We start from the raw sequence: 24,298 nt of genomic DNA, 5'->3' as shown, positions 1-24,298 counted from the left end.
TACGCCTTTTGGCATTGATTTTAGTATGTTTCTAGTAGGATTTAGTTAGTTTTTAGTATATTTTTATTAGTTTTTAGTTAAAATTCACTTTTCTGGACTTTACTATGAGTTTTTGTGTTTTTCTGTGATTTCAGGTATTTTCTGGCTGAAATTGAGGGACCTGAGCAAAAATCTGATTCAGAGACTGAAAAGGACTGCAGATGTTGTTGGATTCTGACCTCCCTGCACTCGAAGTGGATTTTCGGGAGCTACAGAAACCCATTTGGCGCGCTCTCAACGGCGTTGGAAAGTAGACATCCTGGGCTTTCCAGCAATATATGATAGTCCATACTTTGCCCAAAATTTGATGGCCCAAACCGGCGTTCAAAGTCACCCTCAGAATTCCCAGCGTTAAACGCCGGAACTGGCACCAAAATGGGAGTTAAACGCCCAAACTGGCATAAAAGCTGGCGTTTAACTCCAAGAAGAGTCTCTACACGAAAATGCTTCATTGCTCAGCCCAAGCACACACCAAGTGGGCCCGGAAGTGGATTTTTATGTCATTTACTCATCTTTGTAAACCTTAGGCTACTAGTTTCCTATAAGTAGGACCTTTTACTATTGTATTTTCATCTTTGGACATCTAGTTCTTAGATCATTGGGAGGCTGGCCTCACGGCCATGCCTAGACCTTGTTCTTATGTATTTTCAACGGTGGAGTTTCTACACACCATAGATTAAGGTGTGGAGCTCTGCTGTACCTCGAGTATTAATGCAATTACTATTGTTCTTCTATTCAATTCCGCTTGTTCTTTGTCCAAGATATCACTTGTTCTTCATCTTGATGAATGTGATGATCCGTGACACTCGTCATCATTCTCACCTATGAACGTGTGACTGACAACCACCTCCGTTCTACCTTAGATTGGGTGAATATCTCTTGGATTCCTGATACACGATGCATGGTTGATCGCCTGACAACCGAGTGCTCGCCTGACAAACGAGCCAGCCATTCCGTGAGATCAGAGTCTTCGTGGTATAGGCAAGAACTGATGGCGGCATTCAAGAGAATCCGGAAGGTCTAACCTTGTCTGTGGTATTCTGAGTAGGATTCAATGATTGAATGACTGTGACGTGCTTCAAACTCCTGAAGGCGGGGCGTTAGTGACAGACGCAAAAGAATCACTGGATTCTATTCCGGCCTGATCGAGAACCGACAGATGGATAGCCGTGCCGTGACAGGGTGCGTTGAACATTTCCACTGAGAGGATGGGAGGTAGCCACTGACAACGGTGAAACCCTTGCATAAGCTTGCCATGGAAAGGAGTAAGAAGGATTGGATGAAGACAGTAGGAAAGCAGAGAGATGAAAGGGAAGGCATCTTCATGCGCTTATCTGAAGTTCCTACCAATGAATTACATAAGTACCTCTATCTTTATCTTTATGTTTTATTCGTATGTCACTATACCCATTTGAGTCTGCCTGACTAAGATTTACAAGGTGACCATAGCTTGCTTCATACCAACAATCTCCGTGGGATCGACCCTTACTCGCGTAAGGTTTATTACTTGGACGACCCAGTGCACTTGCTGGTTAGTTGTGCGAAGTTGTGTTTATGCCATGGTATTGAACACCAAGTTTTTGGATTCATTACCGGGGATTATGAGAGTTGTGAAAAGTATTGTTCACAATTTCGTGCTACCAAGTTTTTGGCGCCGTTGCCGGGGATTGTTCGAGTATGGACAACTGACGGTTCATCTTGTTGCTTAGATTAGGTATTTTTTTTTAGAGTTCTTAAGAATGAATTCTAGAGTTTCAAGGTGATGTGCTTATCATCACCAAAGCTGATTGATTCTCATCAATTTAGCTCTTGAATGTAATGTCTTGCTGAAGCTTGGCTAGCCATGTCTAATTCCTTTAGACTAAAGCTTTAGACTAACATTGCATGATTCCTGGAATTCTCATTAAGAATTTTGATATGTTTATTTTCTTTTCCACTTAATTTTCGAAAAAAAAAAATCCAAAAAAAAATTACAAAATCATAAAAACCAAAAATATTTTATGTTTCTGTTGAGTCTAGAGTCTCATGTTAAGTTTGGTGTCAATTACATGCATTGTTCATGTGTCTTCATTAATCTTCAAGTTGTTCTTGATGATTTCATTGCTCTGATCTTTGAATTCTATTGACTTGAGTGTTTTGTTGTATGTCATATGCATTCTCATATTGTTAGTGTCAGTAGTATACAAACTGCTAAGTTTGGTGTCTTGCATGCATTGTTTATTTGATACTAGTTGCATTTTGATTGTTCTTCATTATTAAAAATCCAAAAATATTTTTAATTTGTGTCTTCTCAAGTCAATAATACAGAGAATTGAAGATTCAGAACATACAGCAGAGGAATTATACAGAAAAAGCTGGGCGTTCAAAATGCCCAGTGAAGAAGACAGACTGGCGTTTAAACGCCAGCCAGGGTGCCTGGCTGGGCGTTTAACGCCCAAAAGGGTATAGTTTTGGGCGTTAAACGCCAGAATGTGCACCATTCTGGGCGTTTAACGCCAGGATGGCACAAGGGGGAGGATTTTGTTTTCAAATCAATTTTTTTTTCAAGTTTTCAAAGTTTTTCAAAATCAAATCTTTTTCAAATCATATCTTTTCAATCAAATGTTTCAAAATCAATTTCTTTCCTTTTTCAAAGATACTTGCTATCAATTAATGATTTGATTCAACATTTCAAGTATGTTGCCTTTTCTGTTGAGAAAGGTTTAATGTTTGAATCATATCTTTTCTTGATAGCCAAGTTATTAATTTTTAAAATCAAACCTTTTAAAATTGCTTTCAAATCATATCTTCTCAATCACATATTTTTTTTTAAAAACCAATCATATCTTCTTAACCTCATCCTTTTCAAAATAGTTTTCAATCAAATCTTTTTGATTTCTAATTTCAAAATCTTTTTTTCAAAAATCACTTGATTTCTTTCCCACTCTTATTTTCGAAAATTAATTAATGTTTTTCAAAATGTTTTCAAATTCTTTTACTTAATTTTCGAAAATCACTTTCCCTCCTCTCACATCCTTCTATTTATGGACTAACACTATTCCTTAATGCACAATTCGAACTCCATCTTTCTTGATAAGTTCGAATTTTCTACCTCTGTCTTCCATTTTTCTTTTCCTCTGACACCTCAAGGAATCTCTATACTGTGACATAGAGGATTCCATATTTTCTTGTTCTCTTCTCATTCATATGAGCAGGAACAAAGACAAAGGCATTCTTGTTGAAGCTGATCCTGAACCTGAAAGGACCTTGAAGCGAAAGTTAAGAGAAGCTAAGGCACAACTCTCTGCAGAGGACCTAACAGAAATCTTCAAAGAAGAAGAACACATGGCAGCCGAAAACAACAATAATGCAAACAATGCAAGGAAGGTGCTGGGTGACTTTACTGCACCTACTCCCGACTTCTATGGGAGAAGCATCTCTATCCCTGCCATTGGAGCAAACAACTTTGAGCTTAAGCCTCAATTAGTTTCTCTAATGCAACAGAATTGCAAGTTTCATATACTTCCATTGGAAGATCCTCATCAGTTCTTAGCTGAATTCTTACAAATCTGTGACACTGTCAAGACTAATGGGGTTGACCCTGAAGTCTACAGACCTATGCTATTCCCTTTTGCTGTAAGAGACAGAGCTAGGACATGGTTGGACTCACAACCTAAAGAAAGCCTGGACTCATGGGAAAAGCTAGTCAATGCCTTCTTGGCAAAGTTCTTTCCACCTCAAAAATTGAGTAAGCTTAGAGTGGAAGTCCAAACCTTCAAACAGAAGGATGGAGAATCCCTCTATGAAGCTTGGGAAAGATACAAACAATTAATCAGAAAGTGCCCCTCTGATATGCTTTCTGAATGGAGCATCATAGGTATTTTCTATGATGGTCTCTCTGAACTGTCCAAGATGTCTTTGGATAGCTCTGCTGGAGGATCTCTTCATTTGAAGAAGACGCCTACAGAAGCTCAAGAGCTAATTGAAATGGTTGCAAATAACCAATTCATGTACACTTCTGAAAGGAATCCTGTGAACAATGGGACTAATCAGAAGAAAGGAGTTCTTGAGATTGATACTCTGAATGCCATATTGGCTCAGAATAAAATATTGACTCAACAAGTCAATTTGATTTCTCAAAGTCTGTCTGGAATGCAAAATGCACCAAGCAGTACTAAGGATACTTCATCTGAAGAAGAAGCTTATGATCCTGAGAACCCTTCAATGGAAGAGGTGAATTACCTAGGAGAACCCTATGGAAACACCTATAATTCTTCATGGAGGAATCATCCAAATTTCCCATGGAAGGATCAACAGAGACCTCAACAAGGTTTCAACAACAATAATGGTGGAAGAAACAGGTTTAGCAATGGCAAGCCTTTTCCATCATCTTCTCAGCAACAGACAGAGAATTCTAAGCAGAACCTCTCTGACTTAGCAACCATGGTCTCTGATCTAATCAAAACCACTCAAAGTTTCATGACTGAAACAAGGTCCTCCATTAGGAATTTGGAGGCACAAGTGGGACAGCTGAGCAAGAAAATTACTGAACTCCCTCCTAGTACTCTTCCAAGCAATACAGAAGAAAATCCAAAAGGAGAGTGCAAGGCCATCAATATGGCCGAATTTGGAGAGGAAGGAGAGGAAGTAAACGCCACTGAGGGAGACCTCAATGGGCGTGCACTAGCCTCCACTGAGTTCCCCAATGAGGAACCATGGGAATCTGAGGCTCAAAATGAGACCATAAAGATTCCATTGGACTTACTTCTGCTTTCATGAGCTCTGATGAGTATTCCTCCTCTGAAGAGGAAGAGTATGTCACTGAAGAGCAAGTTGCTAAATACTTTGGAGCAATCATGAAGCTAAATGACAAGTTATTTGGAAATGAGACTTGGGAGGATGAACCCCCTTTGCTCACCAAAGAACTGGATGACTTGCCTAGGCAGAAACTGCCTCAAAAGAGACAGGATCCTGGGAAGTTTTCAATACCTTGTACCATAGGCACCATGACCTTCAAGAAGGCCTTGTGTGACTTAGGGTCAAGTGTAAACCTCATGCCTCTCTCTGTAATGGAGAAGCTAGGGATCTTTGAGGTGCAAGCTGCAAAAATCTCACTAGAGATGGCAGACAACTCAAGAAAACAAGCTCATGGACTTGTAGAGGATGTTTTGGTGAAGATTGAAGACCATCACATCCCTGCTGATTTCATAGTCCTAGAGACTGGGAAGTGCATGGATGAATCTATCATCCTTGGCAGACCCTTCCTAGCCACAGCAAAGGCTGTGATTGATGTTGATGGAGGCGAACTGATCATTCAAGAGAATGAAGAATCCTTTGTGTTTAAGGCTCAAGGATATCCCTCTGTCACCATGGAGAGGAAGCATGAAGAGCTTCTCTCAAATCAGAGTCAAGCAGAGCCCCCATAGTCAAACTCTAAGTTTGGTTTTGGGAGGCCACAACCAAACTCTAAGTTTGGTGTTGAACCCCCACATTCAAACTCTAAGTTTGGTGTTGGGCGGTTCCCACATTACTCTGATCATTTGTGAGGCTCCATGAGAGCCATCTGTCAAGCTACTGACATTAAAGAAGCGCTTGTTGGGAGGCAACCCAATGTTATATTTTATCTATTTTCTTTTGTTATTTTATGTTTTTTGTAGGTTGATGATCATGAGAAGTCACAAAATCAATTGAAAAAGCAAAAACAGAATGAAAAACAGGAAGAAAAATAGCACACCCTGGAGGAAGAACTTACTGGCGTTTAAACGCCAGTAAGGCTAGCAGGTGGGCGTTTAACGCCCAGTCTGGCACCATTCTGGGCGTTTAACGCCAGAAAGGGGCACCAGACTGGCGTTAAACGCCAGAAAAGGGCAAGAACCTGGCGTTAAACGCCAGAAATGGGCACCAGCCCGGCATTTAACGCCAGAATTGGCTCAAAACGTGATTTTGCATGCCATTTGGTGCAGGGATGACTTTTCCTTGACACCTCAGGATCTGTGGACCCCACAGGATCCCCACCAACCCCACCACTCTCTCTCTTCTTCCCCATTCACCAATCACCTCATTACCTCTTCCCCAAAAACCCATCACCTATTAAAACCCATCTTCTCTTCACCACTCACATCCATCCTTCATAAAACCCCATCTCCCTCACCATTCAAAATTCAAACCACTTCCCCACCCAAACCCACCCATAAAGGCCGAACCACAAAGCCACCTCCATCTCCTCCATTTCTTCTTCTTCTACTCTCTTCTTTCTTCTTTTGCTCGAGGACGAGCAATCCTTTTAAGTTTGGTGTGGTAAAAGCATTGCTTTTTGTTTTTCCATAACCATTTATGGCATCCAAGGCCGGAGAAACCTCTAGAAAGAGGAAAGGGAAGGCAAAAGCCTCCTCCTCCGAGTCATGGGAGATGGAGAGATTCATCTCAAGGGTGCATCAAGACCACTTCTATGAAGTTGTGGCCCTGAAGAAGGGTCAACTTTGATCAAAGGTTAGACCAAGTCCTCATAGACATTTATGAAGAGGGCGTTCAATGAAAGAGAGATTCAAGAAGGAAGCCGGTTCAACTGAGAAGGCATGACCTTAAGCCCATCACTAAGAAAAGGATGGAGCAAACAAGAGATCCCACTCATCGTGAAATCCCTGAGATACCTCAAGGGATGCACTTTCCTCCACAAAACTATTGGGAGCAAATCAACACCTCCCTAGGAGAACTGAGTTCCAACATGGGACAACTAAGGGTGGAGCACCAAGAACATTCCATCCTCCTCCATGAAATTAGAGAAGATCAAAGAATCATGAGAGAGGAGCAACAAAGGCAAGGAAGAGATATTGAGGAGCTCAAGCACTCCATAAGACCTTCAAGAGGAAGAACAAGCCGCCATCACTAAGGTGGACCCGTTCTTTAATCTCCTTGTTCTTTATTTTTCTGTTTTTTGAATTTTTATGCTTATGTTTGTCCATGTTTGTGTCTTATGATCATTAGTGTCTTAGTGTCTATGCCTTAAAGTTATGAATGTCCTATGAATCCATCACCTTTCTTAAATGAAAAATGTTTTAATCACAAAAGAACAAGAAGTACAGGATTTCGAATTCATCTTTAAAACTAGCTTAATTAGTTTGATGTGGTGGCAATACTTTTTGTTTTCTGAATGTATGCTTGAACAGTGCATGTGTCTTTTGAATTTGTGGTTCATGAATGTTGGCTCTTGAAAGAATGATGAAAAAGGAGACATGTTACTGAGCATCTGAAAAATCATCAAATGGTTCTTGAAGCAAGAAAAAGCAGTGAATACAAAAAAAAAAGGAGGCGAAAAAAAAAACGAAAGAAAAAGAAAAAGAAAGAAAAAGAAAGAAATAAAGTTGTGATCCAAGGCAAAAAGAGTGTGCTTAAGAACCCTGGACACCTCTAATTGGGGACTTTAGCAAAGCTGAGTCACAATCTGAAAAGGTTCACCCAATTATGTGTCTGTGGCATGTATGTATCCGGTGGTAATATTGGAAGACAGAGTGCTTTGGGCCACGGCCAAGACTCAATAAGTAGCTGTGTTCAAGAATCATCATACTTAACTAAGAGAATCAATAACACTATCTGGATTCTGAGTTCCTAAAGAAGCCAATCATTCTGAATTTCAAAGGATAAAGTGAGATGCCAAAACTGTTCGGAGGCAAAAAGCTACTAGTCCCGCTCATCTAATTTGGAGCTAAGTTTCATTGATAATTTGGAGTCTATAGTATATTCTCTTCTTTTTATCTTATTTGATTTTCAGTTGCTTGAGGACAAGCAACAATTTAAGTTTGGTGTTGTGATGAGCGGATAATTTATACGCTTTTTGGCATTGTTTTTAGTATGTTTCTAGTAGGATTTAGTTAGTTTTTAGTATATTTTTATTAGTTTTTAGTTAAACTTCACTTTTCTGCACTTTACTATGAGTTTTTGTGTTTTTCTGTGATTTCAGGTATTTTCTGGCTGAAATTGAGGGACCTGAGCAAAAATCTGATTCAGAGACTGAAAAGGACTGCAGATGCTGTTGGATTCTGACCTCCCTGCACTCGAAGTTGATTTTCTGGAGCTACAGAAGCCCAATTGGCGTGCTCTCAACGGCGTTCAACGCCCAAAGAGGAATGCACGCCCAAATAGGAGTGCACGCTTCTGACTTCATGCCCCTTGCTGGAAGTTGAATGCCAGGTTGGGCATTCAGCGTCCAAGGGGGAGCTGATAGCTTTTTTGTTTCTTGCTTCAGGCTTCTCCAAAATGCTCTGAATTTTACCTAAAACTATAAAAATACAAGAAAAACTCAAAGTAGCATCCAAAGGTGAATTTGGCACTAAAATCAATTAAAAATAATTAAAATCTTAACTAAAAACATTATAAAAATAACTTGAAAAAGGGTATAAGATGTTCACGCATTAAAATACATGATTAAGTCTCATCTAAGGCTCCCACAAGGCACACCATTGACGTTTACAGCGAATACACGACATTGTTGTTGATTCGAAGCCGCGTTTTAATTTCTTCTACGAGAGCAATCTTTGGCAATGGTAGGCGAAATTGTGATCATCAACAATGGCTCCAAAGACTTGGTGCTCTCAAACGTGAATCACACTTTGTCACAACTCCGCATACTTTGTCTCAAACGTGAGTAAGGGTCGATCCTACAGAGATTGTTGGTATGAAGCAAGCTAAGGTCACCTTGTAAATCGCAGTCAGGCGGATAATAAATGGTTATGAGTTTTCGTATAATAACAATAAATAAACAGAAAATAAAGATAGAGTTACTCAAGTAACTCAACGGTGGAAATTTCAGACAAGTGTATGGAGGTGCTGTGTTCCTTCTGAATCTCTGCTTTCTTACTGCTTTTATCCAATCTTTGTCACTCCTTTCTATGGCAAGCTGTATGTAGGGCATCACCGTTGTCAATGGTTACATCCCATCCTCTCAGTGAAAAAGGTCCAAATGCTCTGTCACGGCACAACTAATCATCTGTCGGTTCTTGATCATGTCGGAATAAAATCCATTGATTCTTTTGCGTTTGTCATCACGCCCAACAATCGCGAGTTTGAAGCTCATCACAGTCATTCAATCCCAGAATCCTACTCGGAATACCACAGACAAGGTTTAGACTTTCCGGATTCTCATGAATGCCGCCATCAATTCTAGCTTATACCACGAAGACTCTAATCTCATGGAATGGAAGGCTCGGTTGTCAGGCGAAGGGCAACCATGCATCGTGTATCAGGAATCCAAGAGATACGCATCCTAGCTCTCGCTTGTAGAACGAAAGTGGTTGTCAGGCACGCGTTCATAAGGATGGATGATGATGAGTGTCAAGGATCATCACATCCATTAGGTTGAAGTACGAATGGTATCTTAGAGCAGGAATAAATTGAATTGAATAGAAAATAGTAGTAATTAGATTAAAACTTGAGGTACAGCAGAGCTCCACACCCTTAATCTATGGTGTGTAGAAACTCCACCGTTGAAAATACATAAGTGATGAAGGTCCAGGCATGGCCGAATGGCCAGCCCCCATGAAAGACCACATAAACTGATCAAAGATTTATCAAAAGACGTCTAATACACTAGTAAAAAGTTCTATTTATACTAAACTAGCTACTTGGGTTAACAGAAGTAAGTAATTGATGCATAAATCCACTTCCGGGGCCCACTTGGTGTGTTTTTGGGCTGAGCTTGATCTTTACACGAGCTGAGGCTTCTTTTGGAGTTGAACGCCAAGTTGTAACGTGTTTTTGGCATCCAACTCTAGTTCGTGACGTGTTTCTGGCGTTTGACTCCAGAATGCAGCATGGAACTGGAGTTGAGCACCAGTTTACGTCATCTAATCTCGAATAAAGTATAGACTATTATATATTGCTGGAAAGTTCTGGATGTCTACTTTCCAACGTCGTTAAAAGCTCGCCATTTGAAGTTCTGTAGCTCTAGAAAATCCATTTCCAGTGCAGAGAGGTCAGAATCCAACAGCATCAGCAGTCCTTTGTCAGCCTTCTTATCAGAGTTTTGCTCAGGTCCCTCAATTTCAGCCAGAAAATACCTAAAATCACAGAAAAATACACAAACTCATAGTAAAGTCCAGAAATGTGAATTTAGCATAAAAACTAATGAAAACATCCCTAAAAGTAACTAGATCATACTAAAAACTACCTAAAAACAATGCCAAAAAAAGCGTATAAATTATCCGCTCATCACAACACCAAACTTAAATTGTTGCTTCTCCCCAAGAAACTGAAAATCAATTAGGATATAAAGAAGAGAATATACTATAAATCCCAAAATATCAATGAATATTAGTTCTAATTAGATGAACGGGACTTGTAGCTTTTTTCTTCTGAATAGTTTTGGCATCTCACTTTTTCCTTTGAAGTTCAGAATGATTGGCTTCTCTAGGAACTTAGAATTTCGGATAGTGTTATTGATTCTCCTAGTTAAGTATGTTGATTCTTGAACACAGCTACTTTTATGAGTCTTGGTCGTGGCCCTAAGCACTGTGTTTTTCAGTATTACCACCGGATACATACATGCCACAGACACATGACTGGGTGAACCTTTTCAGATTGTGACTCAGCTTTGCTAGAGTCCCCAGTTAGAGGTGTCCGGAGCTCTTAAGCACACTCTTTTTGCTTTGGATCCCGACTTTAACCACTCAGTCTCAAGCTTTTCACTTGGACCTGCATGCCACAAGCACATGGTTAGAGACAGCTTTATTTAGCCGCTTAGGCCTGGATTTTAATTCCTTGGGCCCTCCTATCCATTGATGCTCAAAGCCTCGGATCCTTTTTACCCTTGCCTTTTGGTTTTAAGGGCTGTTGGCTTTTTTTGCTTGCTTTTCCTTTTTTTTTTCTTTCTTATTTTTTTTCGCCTAATTTTTTTTTTCGCAAGCTTTTGCTATTCACAACTTTTTCTTGCTTCAAGAATCAATTTTATGATTTTTCAGATCATCAATAACATTTCTCTTTTTCATCATTCTTTCAAGAGCCAACATTTTTAACATTCAAAAACAATAAGATCAAAAATATGCACTGTTCAAACATTCATTCAGAAAACAAAAAGTATTGTCACCAGATCAATATAATTAAACCAAATTCAAGGATTAATTCGAAACTCATGTACTTCTTGTTCTTTTGAATTTAAAAACATTTTTTTTCATTTAAGAGAGGTGAAGGATTCATGGAGTTATTCATAGCCTTAAGACATAGTTACTAAATACTAATGATCATGAAGTAGAGACACAAAAGATAGATAAACATATAGCATAAAAATCGAAAAATAGAAAAATAAGAACAAGGAATGAGTCCACCTTAGTCGTGTCTTCTTCTTGAAGGACCAATAATGTCCTTAAGCTCTTTGATGAGCGGATAATTTATACGCTTTTTGGCATTGTTTTTAGTATGTTTCTAGTAGGATTTAGTTAGTTTTTAGTATATTTTTATTAGTTTTTAGTTAAAATTCACTTTTCTGGACTTTACTATGAGTTTTTGTGTTTTTCTGTGATTTTAGGTATTTTCTGGCTGAAATTGAGGGACCTGAGCAAAAATCTGATTCAGAGACTGAAAAGGACTGCAGATGCTGTTGGATTCTGACCTCCCTGCACTCGAAGTGGATTTTCTGGAGCTACAAAAGCCCAATTGACGCGCTCTCAACGGCGTTGAAAAGTAAACATCCTGGGCTTTCCAGAAATATATGATAGTCCATACTTTGCCCAAGATTTGATGGCCCAAACCGGCGTTCAAAGTCACCCTCAGAATTCCCAGCGTTAAACGCCGGAACTGGCACCAAAATGGGAGTTAAACGCCCAAACTGGCATAAAAGCTGGCGTTTAACTCCAAGAAGAGTCTCTACATGAAAATGCTTCATTGCTCGGCCCAAGCACACACCAAGTGGGCCCGGAAGTAGATTTTTATGTCATTTACTCATCTTTGTAAACCTTAGGCTACTAGTTTCCTATAAGTAGGACCTTTTACTATTGTATTTTCATCTTTGGACATCTAGTTCTTAGATCATTGGGAGGCTGGCCTCACGGCCATGCCTAGACCTTGTTCTTATGTATTTTCAACGGTGGAGTTTCTACACACCATAGATTAAGGTGTGGAGCTCTGCTGTACCTCGAGTATTAATGCAATTACTATTGTTCTTCTATTCAATTCCGCTTGTTCTTTGTCCAAGATATCACTTGTTCTTCAACTTGATGAATGTGATGATCCGTGACACTCATCATCATTCTCACCTATGAACGTGTGACTGACAACCACCTCCGTTCTACCTTAGATTGGGTGAATATCTCTTGGATTCCTGATACACGATGCATGGTTGATCGCCTGACAACCGAGTGCTCACCTGACAAACGAGCCAGCCATTCCGTGAGATCAGAGTCTTCGTGGTATAGGCAAGAACTGATGGCGGCATTCAAGAGAATCCGGAAGGTCTAACCTTGTCTGTGGTATTCTGAGTAGGATTCAATGATTGAATGACTGTGACGTGCTTCAAACTCCTGAAGGCGGGGCGTTAGTGACAGACGCAAAAGAATCACTGGATTCTATTCCGGCCTGATCGAGAACCGACAGATGGATAGCCGTGCCGTGACAGGGTGCGTTGAACATTTCCACTGAGAGGATGGGAGGTAGCCACTGACAACGGTGAAACCCTTGCATAAGCTTGCCATGGAAAGGAGTAAGAAGGATTGGATGAAGACAGTAGGAAAGCAGAGAGACGGAAGGGAAGGCATCTTCATGCGCTTATCTGAAGTTCCTACCAATGAATTACATAAGTACCTCTATCTTTATCTTTATGTTTTATTCGTATATCACTATACCCATTTGAGTCTGCCTGACTAAGATTTACAAGGTGACCATAGCTTGCTTCATACCAACAATCTCCGTGGGATCGACCCTTACTCGCGTAAGGTTTATTACTTGGACGACCCAGTGCACTTGCTGGTTAGTTGTGCGAAGTTGTGTTTATGCCATGGTATTGAACACCAAGTTTTTGGATTCATTACCGGGGATTATGAGAGTTGTGAAAAGTATTGTTCACAATTTCGCGCTACCACTCTTCTATGTCTCTTCCTTGCCTTTGTTGCTCCTCCCTCATTACTCTTTGATCTTCTCTAATTTCATGAAGAATGATGGAGTGCTCTTGATGTTTCACCCTTAATTGATCCACATTGTAACTCAAATCTTCTAGAGAACTGTTGAGTTATTCCCAATAGTTTTTGGGAGGAAAGTGCATCCCTTGAGGCATCTCCGGGATTTCTTGGTGATGAGCTTCCTCATGTGTCTCTTGGGGTCCATGAGTGGGCTCTCTTGTTTGCTCCATCCTTTTTCTAGTGATGGGTTTATCCTCCTCAATGGAGATGTCTCCCTCTATGATAACTCCAGCTGAGTAACATAGATGGAAAATAAGATGAGGAAAAGCTAGCCTTGCCATGGTGGAGGGCTTTTCGGCTATTTTGTAGAATTCAAGGGAGATGACTTCATGAACTTCTACTTCATCTCTATTCATGATGCTATGAATCATGATGGCCCGATCCACAGTAACTTCGGATCGGTTGCTAGTAGGGATAATGGAGCGTTGGATGAACTCCAACCATCCTCTAGCCACAGGCTTAAGGTCCAGTCTTCTTAATTGAACCGGCTTGCATTTAGAGTCTCTTTTCCATTGAGCTCCTTCCATACATATGTCCATGAGGACTTGGTCCAACCTTTGATCAAAGTTGACCCTTCTAGTGTAGGAGTATTCATCTCCTTGCATCATGGGCAAGTTGAATGCCAACCTCACATTTTCTGGACTAAAATCTAAGTATTTCCCCCGAACCATTGTAAGATAATTCTTTGGATTCGGGTTCTTACTTTGATCATGGTTCCTAGTGATCCATGCATTGGCATAGAACTCTTGAACCATTAAGATTCCGACTTGTTGCATGGGGTTGGTCAAAACTTCCCAACCTCTTCTTTGGATCTCATGTCGGATTTCCAGATACTCATTTTTCTTGAGCTTGAAAGGGACCTCGGGGATCACCTTCTTCTTGGCCACAACATCATAGAAGTGGTCTTGATGGGCTTTGGAGATGAATCTTTCCATCTCTCATGACTCGGAGGTGGAAGCTTTTGTCTTCCCTTTTTCTTTTCTCGAGGATTCTCCGGCCTTAGGTGCCATCAATGGTTATGGAAAAACAAAAAGCTATGCTTTTACCGCACCAAACTTAGAAAATTGCTCGCCCTTGAGCAAGAGAAGAAAGAAGAGAAAAAGAAGAAGAAGAAAATATGGAGAAGAGGGGGAGAGGTGTATTCGGCCAATAAGGAGAAGAGAGGGTTGTGGTGTGTGAAAATCAAGAAGAATGGGGGGGTTTATATAGTGAAGGGAGAGGGGGTAGGTTCGGCTATTTAGGGTGGGTTTGGGTGGGAAAGAAATTTTGAATTTTGAAGGTAGGTGGGGTTTATGGGAAAAAGTAGATGGATGTGAGTGGTGAAGAGGTGATGGGGAAGAGAGATTGAAGTGATTGGTGAAGGGTTCTTGGGAAAGGGTGTTATTGGATTATGAGGAGGGAAGGTGAGTGGAGGTAGGTGGGGATCCTGTGGGGTCCACTGATCCTGAGATGATCCTGTGGGGTCCACAGATCCTGAGGTGTCAAGGATTTACATCCCTGCACCAATTAGGCATGTAGAATGCCTTTGCATACAATTTTGGCGTTTAAACGCCGAAGTGATGCTTATTTTGGGCGTTCAACGCCCAATTGCAGCATGTTTCTGGCATTGAACACCAGTTCCATGCTTGTTTCTGGCGTTCAGCGGTAGCTCTCCTCAGGGTATATTCCTGGTGTTCAAACGCCAGGATGTTGCTTGTTTCTGGCATTCAGCGCCAGGTCCATGCTCTGTTCTGGCGTTGAACGCCAGCCAGATGCTCCTTACTGGCGTTTAAACGCCAGTAAGTCCTTCCTCCAGGGTGTGATTTTTCTTCTGCTATTTTTTTTATTCTGTTTTTAATTTTAGTATTTTTTTCGTGACTCCACATGATCATGAACCTAATAAAACATAAAATAACAATAAAATAAAAATAAAATTAGATAAATAAAAATTGGGTTGCCTCCCAATAAGCACTCTTTAAATGTCACTAGCTTGACAGTGGGCTCTCATGGAGCCTCACAGATGTTCAGAGCATGATGAGGGCCTCCCAACACCAAACTTAGAGTTTGAATGTGGGGGCTTCTCAACACCAAACTTAGAGTTTGGTTGTGGCCTCCGAACACCAAACTTAGAGTTTGATTGTGGGGGCTTTGTTTGACTCTGTATTGAGAGAAGCTTTTCATACTTCCTCTCCATGTATACAGAAGAGCACCCTTGGGTCTTAAAAACAAGGTAGTCCCCATTCAATTAAAGGACTAATTCTCCTCTGTTAACATCTATCACAGCTCCTGCTGTGGCTAGAAAAGTTTTTTCCAGGATGATGCATTCATCCTCCTCCTTTCTAGTGTCTAAAATTATTAAATCAACAGGGATGTAAAGGCCCTTAACCTTTACTAACACGTCCTCTACTAATCCATAAGCTTGTCTTACTGACTTGTTTGCCATTTGTAATGGGAATATGGCAGGTTGTACCTCAATGATCCCCAGCTTCTCCATTACAGAGAGTGGCATAAGGTTTTTGCCTAACCCTAGGTCATATAGAGCCTTGTTAAAGGTCATGGTGCCTATGGTACAGGGTATTAAGAATTTACCAGGATCTTGTTTCTTTTGAGGTAAAGTTTGCTGAACCCATGTATCTAGTTCACTAATGAGCAAGGGAGGTTCACCTTCCCAAGACTTTATTACCAAACAACTTGGCATTCAGCTTCATGATAGCTCCTAGATATTGAGCAACTTGCTCTCCAGTTACATCTTCATCCTCTTCAGAGGAAGAATAGTCTTCAGAGCTCATGAATGGCAGAAGGAGATTTAATGGAATCTCTATGGTCTCTATATGAGCCTCATATTCCTTTGGGTCCTCAATAGGGAACTCCTTCTTGCTTGAGAGACGTCCCATGAGGTCTTCCTCATTGGGATTCACGTCCTCTCCTTCCTCTCTTGGTTCGGCCGTGTTGACTATGTCAATGGCCTTGCACTCTCTTTTTGGATTCTCTTCAGTATTGCTTGGGAGAGTACTAGGAGGAGTTTCAGTTACCTTCTTACTCAGCTGGCCTTAGACAAAACAGGGACTATGTTTGCTAAGTTAGAAGAGCTCTGTTCAAAATTCTCTGTTTGTTTCTGAGAAGATGATGGAAAAGGTTTGCTATTGCTGAACCTGTTTCTTCCACCATTATTAAAGCCTTGTTGAGGCTTTTGTTGATCCTTCCATAAGAAATTTGGGTGATTTCTCCATGATGAATTATAGGTGTTTCCATAAGGTTCACCCATGTAATTTACCTCTGCCATTGCAGGATTCTCAGGATCATAAGCTTCTTCTTCAGAAGATGCCTCTTTAGTGCTGTTGGATGCATTTTGCCATCCATTCAGACTTTGAGAAATCATGTTGACTTGCTGAGTCAACATTTTATCTGAGCCAATATGGCATTCAGAGCATCAATTTCAAGAACTCCCTTCCTTTGAGGCGTCCCATTATTCACGGAATTCCTCTCAGAAGTGTACATGAATTGGTTATTTGCAACCATTTCAGTAAGTTCCTGAGCTTCTGCAAGTGTTTTCTTTAAGTGAATGGATCCACCTGTAGAATGGTCCAGTGACATTTTAGAGAACTCAGACAGACCATAATAGAATATATCTATCATGGTCCATTCTGAAAACATGTCAGAAGGACACCTTTTGGTCATCTGCTTGTATCTTTCTCAAGCTTCATAGAGGGATTCACCATCTTTTTACTTGAAGGTTTGAACATCCACTCTAAGCTTGCTCAACTTTTAAGGAGGAAAGAACTTAACCAAGAAGGTCATGACCAACTTATCCCAAGAGTCCAGGCTATCTTTAGGTTGTGAGTCCAACCATGTTCTAGCTCTGTCTCTTACAGCAAAAGGGAAAAGTATGAGCCTGTAGACTTCAGGATCTACTCCATTAGTCTTAACAGTCTCACAGATATGCAAGAATTGAGATGCTTCTTCCATGAAACTTGGAAGTAGGTGTAGCATAATCACCAAGCATCCTCCTTGCATTATTGTTGTTGGGTTCGGCTGCCATCTCCTTTTCTTGTTCGAAAATCTTAGTAAGGTTGTCTCTGGATTGTTGTAATTTAGCTTCTCTTAGTTTCCTCTTCAGAGTCCTTTCAGGTTCAGGATCAGCTTCAACAAGAATGCCTTTTTCCTTATTCCTGCTCATATGAGAAAGAAGAGAATAGAAAAGGAAGAGAAATCCTCTATGTCACAGTATAGAGATTCCTTTATGTTAGAAGAAGAAGGGAATAAAGGAAGGAGAATCCAAACACACGGGTGAGGATAGAGGCAGTGATTTGAGATGAAGAGAGGTGAAGAGAGGTGAAGAGAGGTGTTAGTACATGAATAAATAAATAGAAGAAGAAGAGAGAGGGAGAAATTTTTGAAAATAAATTTTAAAAAAGGAGTTAAATAATTTTCGAAAATAAAAGGGAAGATAAAATTAAAATTAAAATTTAAAACAATTAATTAATTAAAAAGAATTTTTGAAAAAAGAGGGAGGTATTTTCGAAAATTAGAGACGGAAGAGTAGTTAGGTAGTTTTGAAAAAGATAAGAAACAAACAAAAAGTCAAATAGTTAGTTGAAAAAGATTTGAAAATTAATTTTGAAAAGATAAGAAGATAAGAAGTTAGAAAAGATATTTTAAAATCAAATTTTTGAAAAAGATAAAATTCAGAAAAAGATATGTGATGAGCGGATAATTTATACCCTTTTTGGCATTGTTTTTAGTATGTTTTTAGTAGTTTTAGTTGAGTTCTTAGTATATTTTTATTAGTTTTTAGTTAAAATTCACTTTTCTGGACTTTACTATAAGTTTGTGTGTTTTTCTGTGATTTCAGGTATTTTCTGGCTGAAATTGAGGGACCTGAGCAAAAATCTGATTCAGAGACTGAAAAGGACTGCAGATGCTGTTGGATTCTGACCTCCCTGCACTCGAAGTGGATTTTCTGGAGCTACAGAAGCCCAATTGGCGCGCTCTTAACGGCGTTGGAAAGTAGACATCCTGGGCTTTCCAGCATTATATGATAGTCCATACTTTGCCCAAGATTTGATGGCCCAAACCGGCGTTCAAAGTCACCCTCAGAAATCCCAGCGTTAAACGCCGGAACTGGCACCAAAATGGGAGTTAAACGCCCAAACTGGCATAAAAGCTGGCGTTTAACTCCAAGAAGAGTCTCTACACGAAATTGCTTCATTGCTCAGCCCAAGCACACACCAAGTGGGCCCGGAAGTGGATTTTTATGTCATTTACTCATCTCTGTAAACCTTAGGATACTAGTTTCTTATAAATAGGACCTTTCACTATTGTATTTATATCTTTGGACATTTAGTTCTTAGATCATTGGGAGGCTGGCCTCACGGCCATGCCTAGACCTTGTTCTTATGTATTTTCAACGGTGGAGTTTCTACACACCATAGATTAAGGTGTGGAGCTCTGCTGTACCTCGAGTATTAATGCAATTACTATTGTTCTTCTATTCAATTCCGCTTGTTCTTTGTCCAAGATATCACTTGTTCTTCAACTTGATGAATGTGATGATCCGTGACACTCATCATCATTCTCACCTATGAACAAGGTGACTGACAACCACTTTGTTCTACAAGCAATCAAGGCTCTAGTGAATATCTCTTGGATTCCTGATACACGATGCATGGTTGATCGCCTGACAACCGAGTGCTCGCCTGACAAACGAGCCAGCCATTCCGTGGGATCAGAGTCTTCGTGGTATAGGCGAGAACTGATGGCGGCATTCAAGAGAATCCGGAAGGTCTAAACCTTGTCTGTGGTATTCTGAGTAGGATTCAATGATTGAATGACTGTGACGTGCTTCAAACTCCTAGCAGGCGGGGCGTTAGTGACAGACGCAAAAGAATCACTGGATTCTATTCAGGCCTGACCGAGAACCGACAGCTGATTAGCCATATGCTGTGACAGAGCATAGGAACATTTTCACTGAGAGGATGGGAGGTAGCCACTGACAACGGTGAAACCCTACACAAGCTTGCCATGGAAAGGAGTAAGAAGGATTGGATGAAGACAGTAGGAAAGCAGAGAGACGGAAGGGAAGGCATCTTCATACGCTTATCTGAAGTTCTTACCAATGAATTACATAAGTACCTCTATCTTTATCTTTATGCTTTATTCGTATATCACTATACTCAATTGAGTCCGCCTGACTAAGATTTACAAGGTGACCATAGCTTGCTTCATACCAACAATCTCCGTGGGATCGACCCTTACTCGCGTAAGGTATTACTTGGACGACCCAGTGCACTTGCTGGTTAGTTGTGCAAAGTTGTGTAGTGATCACAATTTCGCGCACCAAGTTTTTGGCGCCGTTGCCGGGGATTGTTCGAGTATGGACAACTAACGGTTCATCTTGTTGCTTAGATTAGGTATTTTTTCAGAGTTCTTAAGAATAAATTCTAGTGTTTCAAAGTGATGTTCTTATCATCACCAAGCTGATTGATCTTCATCAATTTAGCTCTTGAATGCAATGTTCTGCTGAAGCTTGGCTAGCCATGTCTAATTCCTTTAGACTGAAGCTTTAGACTAACATTGCATGATTCCTGGAATTCTCATTAAGAATTTTGATACCTTTATTTTCTTTTCCATATAATTTTCGAAAAAGCACAAAAAAATTACAAAATCATAAAAACCAAAAATATTTTATGTTTCTTGTTTGAGTCTAGTGTCTCATTTTAAGTTTGGTGTCAATTGCATGCATTCATTCATGTGTCTTAAGGATCTTCAAGATGTTATTGATGATTTCTTACTCTAATCTTTAAATTCTCTTGACTTAAGTGTTTTGTGTGTCTCATATGCATTCTCATTAGTGTCAGTAGTATACAAACTGCTAAGTTTGGTGTCTTGCATGCATTGTTATTTGATTTTAGTTGCATTTTGATTATTAAAAAAAAATCCAAAAATATTTTTAATTTGTGTCTTCTCAAGTCAATAATACAGAGAATTGAAGATTCAGAACATACAGCAGAGGAATTGCACAAAAAAAGCTGGGCGTTCAAAACGCCCAGTGAAGAAGGACAGACTGGCGTTTAAACACCAGCCAGGGTACCTGGTTGGGCGTTTAACGCCCAAAAGGGTATAGTTTTTGGCGTTAAACGCCAGAATGTGCACCATTCTGGGCGTTTAACGCCAGGATGGCACAAGGGGGAGGATTTTGTTTTCAAATCAATGTTTTTTTCAAGTTTTCAAAGTTTTTCAAAATCAAATCTTTTTCAAATCATATATTTTCAATCAAATGTTTTCAAAATCAATTTCTTTCCTTTTTCAAAGATACTTGCTATCAATTAATGATTTGATTCAACATTTCAAGTATGTTGCCTTTTCTGTTGAGAAAGGTTTAATGTTTGAATCATATCTTTTCTTGATAGGCAAGTCATTAATTTTTAAAATCAAATCTTTTTAAAAATTGTTTTCAAATCATATTTTCTCAATCATATATTTTTTTTAAAACCAATCATATCTTCTTAACCTCATCTTTTTCAAAATAGTTTTCAATCAAATCTTTTTGACTTCTAATTTCAAAATCTTTTTCAAAAATCACTTGATTTCTTTCCCACTTTTATTTTCGAAAAGTAATTAGTGTTTTTCAAAATGTTTTCAAAATATTTTACTTAATTTTCGAAAATTACTTCCCTTCTTCTCACATCCTTCTATTTATGGACTAACACTATTCCTTAATGCAAAATTCGAACTCCATCTTCTTTGATAAGTTCGAATTTTCTACTTCTGTCTTCTACTTTTCTTTTCCTCTGACACCTCAAGGAATCTCTATACTGTGACATAGAGGATTCCACATTTTCTTGTTCTCTTCTCTTTCATATGAGCAGGAACAAAGACAAAAGCATTCTTGTTGAAGCTGACCCTGAACCTGAAAGGACCTTGAAGCAAAAGCTAAGAGAAGCTAAGGCACAATTCTCTGTAGAGGACCTAACAGAAACCTTCAAAGAAGAAGGACCCATGGCAGCCGAAAACAACAACAATGCCAACAATGCAAGGAAGATGCTGGGTGACTTTACTGCACCTGCTCCCGACTTCTATGGGAGAAGCATCTCTATCCCTGACATTGGAGCAAACAACTTTGAGCTTAAGCCTCAATTAGTTTCTCTAATGCAATAGAATTGCAAGTTCCATGGACTTCCATTGGAAGATCCTCATCAGTTCTTAGCTGAATTCTTGCAAATCTGTGACACTGTCAAGACTAATGGGGTAGACCCTGAGGTCTACAGACTTATGCTATTCCCTTTTGCTGTAAGAGACAGAGCTAGGACATGGTTGGACTCACAACCTAAAGAAAGCCTGGACTCATGGGAAAAGCTAGTCAATGCCTTCTTGGCAAAGTTCTTTCCACCTCAAAAATTGAGTAAGTTTAGAGTGGAAGTCCAAACCTTCAGACAGAAGGATGGAGAATCCCTCTATGAAGCTTGGGAAAGATACAAACAATTGATCAGAAAATGTCCTCCTGACATGCTTTCTGAATGGAGCATCATAGGTATTTTCTATGATGGTCTCTCTGAACTATCCAAGATGTCTTTGGATAGCTCTGCTGGAGGATCTCTTCATCTGAAGAAGACGCCTACAGAAGCTCAAGAGCTGATTGAAATGGTTGCAAATAACCAATTCATGTACACTTCTGAAAGGAATCCTGTGAACAATGGGACTAATCAGAAGAAAGGAGTTCTTGAGATTGATGCTCTGAATGCCATTCTGGCTCAGAACAAGATATTGACCCAACAAGTCAATTTGATCTCTCAAAGTCTGTCTGGAATGCAAAATGCACCAAGCAGTACTAAGGATGCTTCATCTGAAGAAGAAGCATATGATCCTGAGAACCCTTCAATGGAAGAGGTGAATTACCTAGGAGAACCCTATGGAAACACCTATAATTCTTCATGGAGAAATCACCCAAATTTCTCATGGAAGAATCAAGAAAGATCTCAACAAGGTTTTAACAACAATAATGGTGGAAGAAATAGGTTTAGCAATGGCAAGCCTTTTCCATCATCTTCTCAGCAACAGACAGAGAATTCTAAGCAGAACCCCTCTGACTTAGCAACCATGGTCTCTGATCTAATCAAAACCACTCAAAGTTTCATGACTGAAACAAGGTCCTCCATTAGGAATTTGGAGGCACAAGTGGGACAGCTGAGCAAGAAAGTTACTGAACTCCCTCCTAGTACTCTCCCAAGCAATACAGAAGAAAATCCAAAAGGAGAGTGCAAGGCCATCAACATGGCCGAATTTGGAGAGGAAGGAGAGGAAGTGAACGCCACTGAGGGAGACCTCAATGGGCGTGCACTGACCTCCATTGAGTTCCCCAATGAGGGACCATGGGAATCTGAAGCTCAAAATGAGACCATAGAGATTCCATTGGACTTACTTCTGCCTTTCATGAGCTCTGATGAGTATTCTTCCTCTGAAGAGGATGAGTATGTCACTGAAGAGCAAGTTGCTAAATACCTTGGAGCAATCATGAAGCTAAATGACAAGTTATTTGGAAATGAGACTTGGGAGAATGAACCTCCTTTGCTCACCAAAGAACTGGATGACTTGTCTAGGCAGAAATTACCTCAAAAGAGACAAGATCCTGGGAAGTTTTCAATACCTTGTACCATAAGCACCATGACCTTCAAGAAGGCTCTGTGTGACTTAGGGTCAAGTGTAAACCTCATGCCTCTCTCTGTAATGGAGAAGCTAGGGATCTTTGAGGTGCAAGCTGCAAGAATCTCATTAGAGATGGCAGACAACTCAAGAAAACAAGCTCATGGACTTGTGGAGGATGTTTTGGTGAAGATTGAAGACCATTACATCCCTGCTGATTTCATAGTCCTAGAGACTGGGAAGTGCATGGATGAAACCATCATCCTTGGCAGACCCTTCCTAGTCACAGCAAAGGCTGTGATTGATGTTGATAGAGGAGAGTTGATCATTCAAGTGAATGAAGAATCCTTGGTGTTTAAAGCTCAAGGATATCCCTCTGTCATCATGGAGAGGAAGCATGAAGAGCTTCTCTCAAATCAGAGTCAAACAGAGCCCCCACAGTCAAACTCTAAGTTTGGTGTTGGGAGGCCACAACCAAACTCTAAGTTTGGTGTTGAACCCCCACATTCAAACTCTAAGTTTGGTGTTGGGAGGTTCCAACATAGCTCTGAGCATTTCTGAGGCTCCATAAGAGTCCTCTGTCAAGCTAATGACACTAAAGAAGTGCTTGTTGGGAGGCAACCCAATATTATATTTTGACTATTTTCTTTTGTTATTTTATGTTTTTTGTAGGTTGATGATCATGAGAAGTCACAAAATCAATTGAAAAAGCAAAAACAGAATGAAAAACAGGAAGAAAAACAGCACACCCTGGAGGAAGAACCCACTGGCGTTTAAACGCCAGTGAGGCTAGCAATTGGGCGTTTAACGCCCAATCTGGCACCATTCTGGGCGTTTAACGCCAGAAAGGGGCACCAGACTGGCGTTAAACGCCAGAAAAGGGCAAAAACCTGGCGTTAAACGGCAGGAATGGGCACCACCCCGGCGTTTAACGCCAGAAATGGCTCAAAACGTGATTTTGAATGCCATTTGGTGCAGGGATGACTTTTCCTTGACACCACAGGATCCCCACCAACCCCACCACTCTCTCTCTCTTCTTCACCCATTCACCAATCACCTCAACTCCTCTTCCCCAAAAACCCTTCACCTATCAAATCCCATCTTTCTCTTCACCACTCACATCCATCCTCCATAAAACCCCACCTACCTCACCATTCAAATTCAAACCACTTTCCCACCCAAACCCACCCTCACTTGGCCGAACCATGACCTCCCCTCTCCTATATAAACCCTTCTTCACCCCTTCATTTTCACACAACCTAAACACCACTTCTCCCCCTCTTTGGCCGAACACATAGCCATTCCCTTCTTCCTCATTTCTTCTTCTTCTACTCTCTTCTTTCTTCTTTTGCTCGAGGACGAGCAATCCTTTTAAGTTTGATGTGGTAAAAGCATTGCTTTTTGTTTTTCCATAACCATTTATGGCATCCAAGGCCGGAGAAACCTCTAGAAAGAGGAAAGGGAAGGCAAAAGCCTCCTCCTCCGAGTCATGGGAGATGAAG

The 24,298-nt window shown here is 40.3% G+C and overlaps 2 non-coding genes across 2 annotated transcripts; both read right to left on the bottom strand.

Annotated features, from left to right (window-relative positions):
- Window positions 1-3,768: 3,768 nt before the first annotated feature.
- Window positions 3,769-3,876, bottom strand: LOC130984609 (small nucleolar RNA R71). The gene has a single exon (XR_009088528.1). It is a non-coding gene; the product is annotated as a small nucleolar RNA R71 (small nucleolar RNA).
- Window positions 3,877-21,560: 17,684 nt separating this feature from the next.
- Window positions 21,561-21,664, bottom strand: LOC130984155 (small nucleolar RNA R71). Its single transcript, XR_009088106.1, has one exon. It is a non-coding gene; the product is annotated as a small nucleolar RNA R71 (small nucleolar RNA).
- Between the last annotated feature and the right edge of the window lie 2,634 nt (window positions 21,665-24,298).

Source organism: Arachis stenosperma, chromosome 5, assembly GCF_014773155.1.
Source record: "Arachis stenosperma cultivar V10309 chromosome 5, arast.V10309.gnm1.PFL2, whole genome shotgun sequence".
Taxonomy (NCBI): Eukaryota; Viridiplantae; Streptophyta; class Magnoliopsida; order Fabales; family Fabaceae; genus Arachis; species Arachis stenosperma.
This window is presented reverse-complemented; position numbering and strand designations above follow the sequence as displayed.